At 44.5% G+C, this 8288-nt stretch overlaps 1 pseudogene; it reads right to left on the reverse strand.

Annotated features, from left to right (window-relative positions):
- Nucleotides 1-6941: 6941 nt before the first annotated feature.
- Nucleotides 6942-8062, reverse strand: LOC146176544 (uncharacterized; annotated as a pseudogene).
- Nucleotides 8063-8288: the final 226 nt, after the last annotated feature.

Genomic DNA, 8288 nt, shown 5'->3' on the forward strand with positions numbered 1-8288 from the left:
GTCCAGTTTGTTTCGGGAACCTGGCTGCACCCCGGGAAGACCCCCTTAGAGATGCAGCTAAAGGGTTTGCCGCTTCTTTGTCAAATGAAAAGAAAGGCCTGTACCAAGTGACAACATGCCTTACCGTTGTCATATTGTCTCTGTCCATTGAAATAAGAGAGTGCAATTGGGACATCGAACTCGAACGACCTGAAAGCATAATCTGCGCGTTTAAGTAGCAAACAATTATACATGGATACGCACACTTCTCGCTGAGCAGGAGAGACCTTCATACGAGGTGCGGCCAATCATGAAGATTCATTTTTTGTGCAGGTTCCCCCAGCTCAATCTCATATTTATGCACTCCTGCATCAACACACTTGTCATCTCCTCAGCCCAAACCACCACAACTGTCCCTTCGATATTTTACCTGCGCTGCGACAGGGGACGAGGAACAAGGAGAAACGACAAGGCAAGCGCTCGGACTGACAACTGAAGGTTTAATGAAACATACACGGAAACATACATGTCTCGTCGTCTCTTTTTGTTCCTCTTCCGCTGTCGCAGCACCGGTAAAATATCGAAGATGAACCAACTAGCTCAAATCTCTGTGTTACTACAACTGTCCTTGTGTAGTGAGCTTCGACAGCCCATGTTTATTTAGACCGTGAGGTCCTCCCGCCGTCTTACACCCAGGCACTCAAGGCTGATCGCCCGTACTTTCAAAACTTCCTTCCTTAAGTCCGAGTGCAAGTCCACTCGGTGGCGACATGATGGCAAAAGCTCTGCTCGTGCTTTACCGTGTAGTATCTGATGAATCGCGGCGATGAAGACTGATAAGAGCCATAACAGAACTAACGGGAAGAATGTTTGGCTCCTGGATTGCTGTAGCGATTCGAACAATTTGATGGCGGTCAGCGTGGTTGCGACTGGCCATCGCACGGCCCGCCGTATGTTTCAGGACCCACCCTAATGGAGCACCGTATGTCCCGACACCATAGAGTAGATGCTGCGGCAGCCATCCTCGAGACGTAGCCGGATACTCTACCCGGCGCTATTGCATGTGTCCACCTCTGTCAACGTTTGTGCCGCCCTGAAGGCTTATTAGCATAAGGTAATGCTTTTTTCGCTATATCACCCGACTAGTAGGCGACGTTGCACGCATCGGTTTCCAAACCCTTGGGCTACAATCATCATTTAACAGCATTGACTGGTTATTGTTGCCGCGGAAGAAACCACTGTGCGTGGAGTTTCACTCTTCGGATTATAGCACGCCTTATGAACCAATCTCTAGAAGGTGTGGCCATCAACGTGAAATTGCCTATCAACCGCTTACCCAGAGAGACACTAAATCTGTGGATATCAATGGTATGAGTTTCTCTTGACATTATTTATTACCGAATCTATATTCCCCAGTGTTTGATAGTTCGTGAAGGTTGCATTATGAAAATGTTGTTCGCTTGAAATGCAAACTCAAAGAGTTTGCTGTTTTCTATTCATTTCAGCCAAATTCCTGGCGCTCATGCACGGGTTGGGCAGAGGTCCGCAATAAAAAATTGGGCAAGGCCAAGGTTAACGACGGTCCCGTATGCGTGTAAGTGCAATATATGTTATGTTCGCCGCAAAACATAAATTGTCTTGCATGTGAATGTCATCGCTTTTTGCGCGTTATATACAAGATCGATTTCTGTCGTCTCAGTAGGGTTTTAAAGCAAAAGGCCCATATGTAAATTCTTATAAAATCAAGAAGATATGATAATGCACACATTAAGCATATCATGCTTGCTCAAGAGTTTTAGGCTAGCGAAATAGAGCAATGGTACACAGTAACAGATGAAGTTATGTGATGTTAGGAAGATAGTGAGAGACCGGAAAGCGTGGCGTGACATGGTCAATAGGGTCACGAAGAGTCGGACACGACTGAACGACTGAACTGAACTGAACACAGTAACAAGGATGGGCAGTTATCTTAATTCCCCCTAATGACATGTATAAATGAAGAAGGTACACATCAGCGACCCTGTACCAATCCATAATGACCAAATAGTTGTAGGTTTCTAAAGAAGTGAATCTGCAGCAAGTAAAAGCGTAGTATAGTGTACTCACAGTGGAAACTAGTGGACGGTACGCGTAAGGTAGGCAGAGAACCAAGGAGCGTGCGACTATGGCATACATTCTAAAGAAAAGTCGAGTGAGCTGTCAGAACATTTTACAAAAATAAGAAGCAGGGATATCTTATTTCGAGAACTGAAAGCTTTAAGTGATGCAGACCGACACCACCCGCGGAATAGGAAATGAAATTGACTTTATACAATGCGCTTAACTGAGTATTGTGCATGCGAGTGAACTCGAGAGAATACGCTGTAGCGATGCAGCGGCTGTAAGATCTCTAATTGACATAGGCGTCGAAAGAGAAGAAAGTTACGAGGAAGACGCCAACAAGAGATGAAATTCGAGCTGAAAAAACACGAACTCAAAATCACGCAGGAGGTCAGATATTCAGCATTAATTGTGAATGACAACCTTAGTATTTGCGACATGAACTGCTATCTGTCAGCCATCAATATGAAGACCTCAGCTTAAGTGAATCGCAGAATGTGTAAGAGGACATACCTGTAGGCTTTCACAGATCGTGAAAGATGTGAATAATAGAGGTCAAACGTAATATCCAATATCACCAGGTGGTGAGCAGAACAAGAACTTCCAAGGGCAATGACTACCCTACTGAAAAAGTTGTGTGAAGCGATACCTTCACAATTTCTCACACAATCTCACTCAATTCACATAAGAAATCACATACAAGTCGCATATAATTGCATAAGGTCTCATAGCTTTTTGCACATTATCATAAATTATGTACAATATTTTATGATAATGATGTTAACCGCATTAGAGTCTATGCGATTAGTTGAGATTTTATGAGGTTATTGCGCCGTAGAACTTTGGGTTTTTCAGTAGGGTAAGTTCCAGGTTTTGACAGAAGGGTTTATAATATGGAACTATTCAAGCAAGCTCATAAAAAGAGGCAGTCTGGCTGCGTTGAAGCGAAAACTGCGCTTCAGTAAATATGACATATATCCACAGATATAGAAAGTGCGCGAAATGTTATCACATTGACAAAATAGTTTATCAGCCGAAGTACTCTCACAATATCTGCACAGTTTGTGGTGGCAGGACATTAAGTGAGGCAGTGAGCAGAAATTGCAAATCTTTCCCGTGATAAATTTGGAAGTAAAAATACTTTAAAAGCAATGCAGGGGGAATAACATGGGGTTATCATCGGGTGAGAGTAGATTTGTAAAATGGGCGGGGTATCTTGCTGTGAATCTCGCGATTGTGCATTTGCAATGCATCATAGCTTTTCGCGTATATTAGATCTCTCTAGTTAACGTAGCAAACTGAACTAAACTGGACAACGAATACTTAAAATGTTTACATATAAATAAGATTTTTCTCTGGTCCTTACAAACCATTCGACAAGAATCGCTAACTGTTAGTGATAACCATTCATAACCCAAACCAATGAACCAGGCAAATTTTATAAAGATTAGCAGACGCCATAGCATAAGAAGACTGTGATTCATGCGATTGTGTAATCTGGAATTTTACCCATGGCGCATTACTGCGTAGCCTTCATAGATCACTAGAAACCATTTGGCTTTGTAGAAACCAAGCATTCATGCAGCATTATGCAGTCAGGATGTGGAAGAGTAGTCTGCTGATGTATTAGGAGAGATCTATAGCGGCTTTTAAACCGCCATACGTCTTCATCAAGAAATCGACATGTTTCCAATAAAGAAAGTCGTTACGCAGAGTAAGGCAATCTTCGCCCAGTTGTTCGCCTCATGGTTGCAAGAGGTGATGAGAACACAATAACAGGAACAGCCGACAACAGCAATCAAGAAATATTCGCGTATATTGTTTGAACCGATTCTGTTATTGTTTTACCTCAGGCAACATATCGCAAGTAATGAGCAGTGGCAGAAAAAGGGTCTTAGTTCATAAAAGGAAATTAATGTTGAACTGCTCAGGAAGGACATAGCAGTTTACAATAACCGGGCAGGGGCGTGAAGAGAAAGTTGATTATGCATACTCATGGCAGGTGCTGGTTGCTAACGGAAGGAAAGTGTAATATCTATGCCTGCATAAATATAACTGCTTTCAATGAACCTGCGAGGGATTCTTAGACTATGAATGACAATTTGTCAGCATCCTTCAACATAATTTATGTAGGCGCTGTAAATTTCCAGTGCCGACTAATATGGCTGAAACGCACCAGGCTGGCAAGAAGAGCTCCAAGTAAATTCAAAACAACATAACGAACTATGTAAAGAATATAATAGGCGTAAACCACTAGCAAGAGAGCCGAGCGGATCAAGGAGACGAGTTGAGATTTGGGTATCATAGTTGAAATTTGAAAGTAGAACCTCGAAAAAGCATGCAAAACATGCAATGCAATGGCACGATATCCGATAATCGTTAAGTTTAATGGACTGAATTCTCATAGAAGTCAAGCGGGTGAGTGGGCATCAGAAAGAGAGGCCGGTGAATGACCTAAAAAATTCGTGGTGAAAGCGATGTCCATCTAGTACTGGAGTGGATTGGCTATGGAAATATTGGATCGGTCTATGTACTGCTATGGCCGGTGCTGTCACGATTGTGTCGCACCAGCATTCATCGATCAACTGCGCTGCTCTTCTTACAGATCCTGTAGGTTCAGTTTATTATTCGTTTAATCAAGTATTCTTACTGTCGTCATTATCTGAAATATTGTTTAGCATAAACTCGGACACTACCACACTATGAGAAGGAATACCCGATGCATACATGTAATCGGTCTCCTAAGCCTTAGAAATGTTTCTGCGCATCGGGGGGAAGCATGCCAGACAATTAAATTCCCTTTTGCAACGTTAAAAAAACTTGCGTAGGGGTCTAGACAGCGCTCAGCTAAACTGGCCTGTTTGCGCTAATGTGGTCTGTTCCTTAAGCCCACAATAATAAATGTTTCCCTGTGAAAACAAATCACTTTCGCTACAAGGAATATAAGGCGGTCAAGCGGAGTGAAAGAGCTACACATTCCGTTGCGATTTGCACGCTCTTTTACACCACTGAGAAGCGTTAATTCGGCGCTGCTGTTTGGTGACCTGTTGCAATCGTCTTGTAACGTGCCGCAAACAGCAGGAATACATTTGTTTAATTATAATCATCTCAGCCACATTGAAGACTACGATAGAACTGTGATGGTTGCCCAAAAGTATGCAAATAAAAATAAAACAGTACACATTACTGTATATCGTTTCATCTTATGAAAAACGCAGTTAATCAAAATTGCGCCCAATGATGAGCACTACTAAGCATGCTCTCGTTTTTAGCCCTACTGCATAGCTTGTCTAGCCCTACTATGCAGTAGGGCTAGACAAACTATTCAACTGTCTAGCCCTACTGCATAGCTTAGTAATAGAAAATAGCTCTTCTATTTATCCTTCAGGCTCAGTGCTGGTAATTAACACTTTTCGTTAGGACGACAATTCATTCAAGTGGCATTCTTTTTCAAAACTTCGTCAGAGACATGCGGTACTACCTCCAACTCATAATGGTGATGAAACACCCCATAAGTGCTATCAATATGGAATTCCGCCTAGCCCTCGCAATACGAAATAACTGATATTTTAATGTTTCATACAATCTGCCAGTTTATTAAATATAAATACTCGCCTAGCCAGCTGTGTACTGACTTGCCACGCAAATAAGATAAATTTATTGTATCATTGAGTGAAATATTTATTGAAGCATTTATGTTCACGCCTGCGCAATTTCTATGTTACTGAACCATACACATTGTGAGCGTGTGCAAAAACATTTTTTACGGGCATGAAATAAAAAACTAAATAATAAACGCAGTCGCCCTATATATTGCTTAGGCAGCGAGCACTGAAAGCTAATGCAGAAAACATTTGAACAAAGACCCTTAGCGATAACCAGTTCTACAGTTTTACTGCCACCAACGGAGGTGGACTACGCTTGGGTATCCTACTTCACATTCTAATGGCAGGTTAATATGTGCATTGGATAGATATCGTAAACAGAGGTTGCGTTCAGTTCAGAAATTTGTCGGATTGCTAATGAAGGAGAGATGAATTTCACAGCTGATGTATTTCATCATTTCCAGGAAGGCTCATGTTTTGCAGCTGCGAGTTGTGAAAGTGTGATCATTAATAACTCTTTCTCTTCAATTTAATAGGGTTTATATGCACAAGACTGAAATTAGTGAATTCTTCGGTAAATACACCACCATAGCAGATAAAAGATTACGTTATAACAATAAATAATTTTTCAATACGATTTTTTTCCACAACTGATATTATTTGCTAATTGTTCTCATTACTGACAATTTCGCAGCCGTTTCTGGCTACAGTGATGGCCTTGTTATGTTCTAGGATGTTTTTTTGAATTGAAGCCACATCCATCGGTTCAAGAAAGCTGTTGAGAAAAGCTATATTTCAGCTTTAATTGCAGCGGTCAACAATGTTTTACCAACGGTATTGTTTTCTAGGCTACTGGATGTTGAATGGCCATCACGTAGACCTAAGTGAATACAGTTACCGCCGGACATTCAGCAGCACGTGAATCTGCAGCAAAAGGTGAGGGCTTAAAGATCTGTCTTGCAATGCTTCACGCATCGTCATGTAAGGAAGGTTGAACTGCGGTTGCCCTTGGACAACTTATGCGCCTATAATATATATATGACGTTTAAAAATTGCAAAAAGCTTTAAAAACTAAAGCATCCTAAAGCCGATTACGATACTCCCTAATGGAAAATTTGAGCGCTGCTGTTTAAGCGTTTTTTGATATACTGAGGCAAAGAACTTTGTATTGACTTGCACCCACAACTCCGTCAGCAGGAGGGGGCGAACGACGACTCGCATCTGACACCGCGGGGCAGTCGGCAGGTGCTGCAGGTTGTGCACACGGCACGCCTACCGGCACTTCATGGCAGGCTGCAAGGAGGCGCCCGGGACCGGTAGGTTGCGGGCCGGCAAGTGGTCATAACTGCTTACCACCGCCGGCCGTCGTCGTTTCCCTGCTTACGAGAGCCGCGGGGACTTGGGCACTGGCTTCTGTAGTGGCCTCGACCACCACACTGGAAAGAGACCGGAAAGTCAGTGTTTGTGTCGTCCATACCTTGCCGCGTGCTTGGATCCGCAGACCGGCGACGGCCCTGGGTACGCCGTGGGGGTGCTCCCGGATTCCGGCCTCGGAGTGGGAAGGGGCCCGGTGATCCAAGAGCTTGGTAGCTGAACGGGTCCACCGAGCGAGGCAGGGGCGGAGGCAAACGAGGTCCCCCATTTGCAGTGAACGCACCAGGCCACGCGCATGAGGGCTCCAGGGCGGTTTCTGGAGGGGGCGGAGGCCGATAGGTCAATTCTGCTAACATGGCGGCCTGGATATCAGAAGCCGCTTTTGCGAGATCGTCCAGTGACGAAAAGCTACGTCTCCGCAAACAGGCCTGAAAGCGTGGGTGGGCTAGGCGTATCGCTCGTGTGACCTTCTCTGTTTCTGGTGCAGAGGGGTCGGCACGCTCATAAAGTTCCTGAAACGAGCGTATATATTCCAAAAGGCTTTCCTCCTCTGCCTGTGTGCGAGTGTACAATTCATCTTTAATCCGGACGGCATAGTCGGGGGGAAGGAACTCTGCCCTTAGCAACTGCTCGAAATGAGTCCTGTTTTGAAACGTCTGTCGACGCCGCCAGCGTGCGGCGGAGCCTTTCAGGGCCACTGGCAAAACGCGTTGTAAAATAATGTCGTCTGGTAGGGCTTCCGCGTTACGGTAGTCAAGCATTTCTTGTAGGAAGTCTGCGACAGATTTTTGGTCCGTGTGCCCTTCATATGTCGGCACTGCGAGCTGCAAACGGAAGGTGAGTGGTTCAGTTTGTGCCTGTCACTCAAGCAGCGTAGTTATCCGGCTCAAAACGTCGGTGATATCTGCCGCGGCCGCCCCTTTTTCCTCGTTGTCAGACATTCTGTCAGTCGTGTGGTTGGTTGGCTCGTTACGATTAGTAGGTTTACCTGAGCGTAGAAGCATTAGAAATGGAACTGTCCGAGGAGAAATGTTTGGCCCACAGCTTACGTTCCTTGACGCAGTTGTATCCGGCAAGTTACTGGGGCTGGCTCCGGACGGGGGTGGTTTTCTTGCATTGGCGGTCCTCGCAGCACGGGTGCGTGCTCAAAGTGGCGGGTAACAACTCCCTGAAAGCTCAGAAAAAATCCCGTTGGGCGCCAAATGTGGGCCTCAGCCCTCACTCAGGGAG

This window comes from Amblyomma maculatum, chromosome 10 (genome assembly GCF_055883805.1).
Source record: "Amblyomma maculatum isolate TAMU_Amacu chromosome 10, ASM5588380v1, whole genome shotgun sequence".
In the NCBI taxonomy this organism is placed as follows: domain Eukaryota; kingdom Metazoa; phylum Arthropoda; class Arachnida; order Ixodida; family Ixodidae; genus Amblyomma; species Amblyomma maculatum.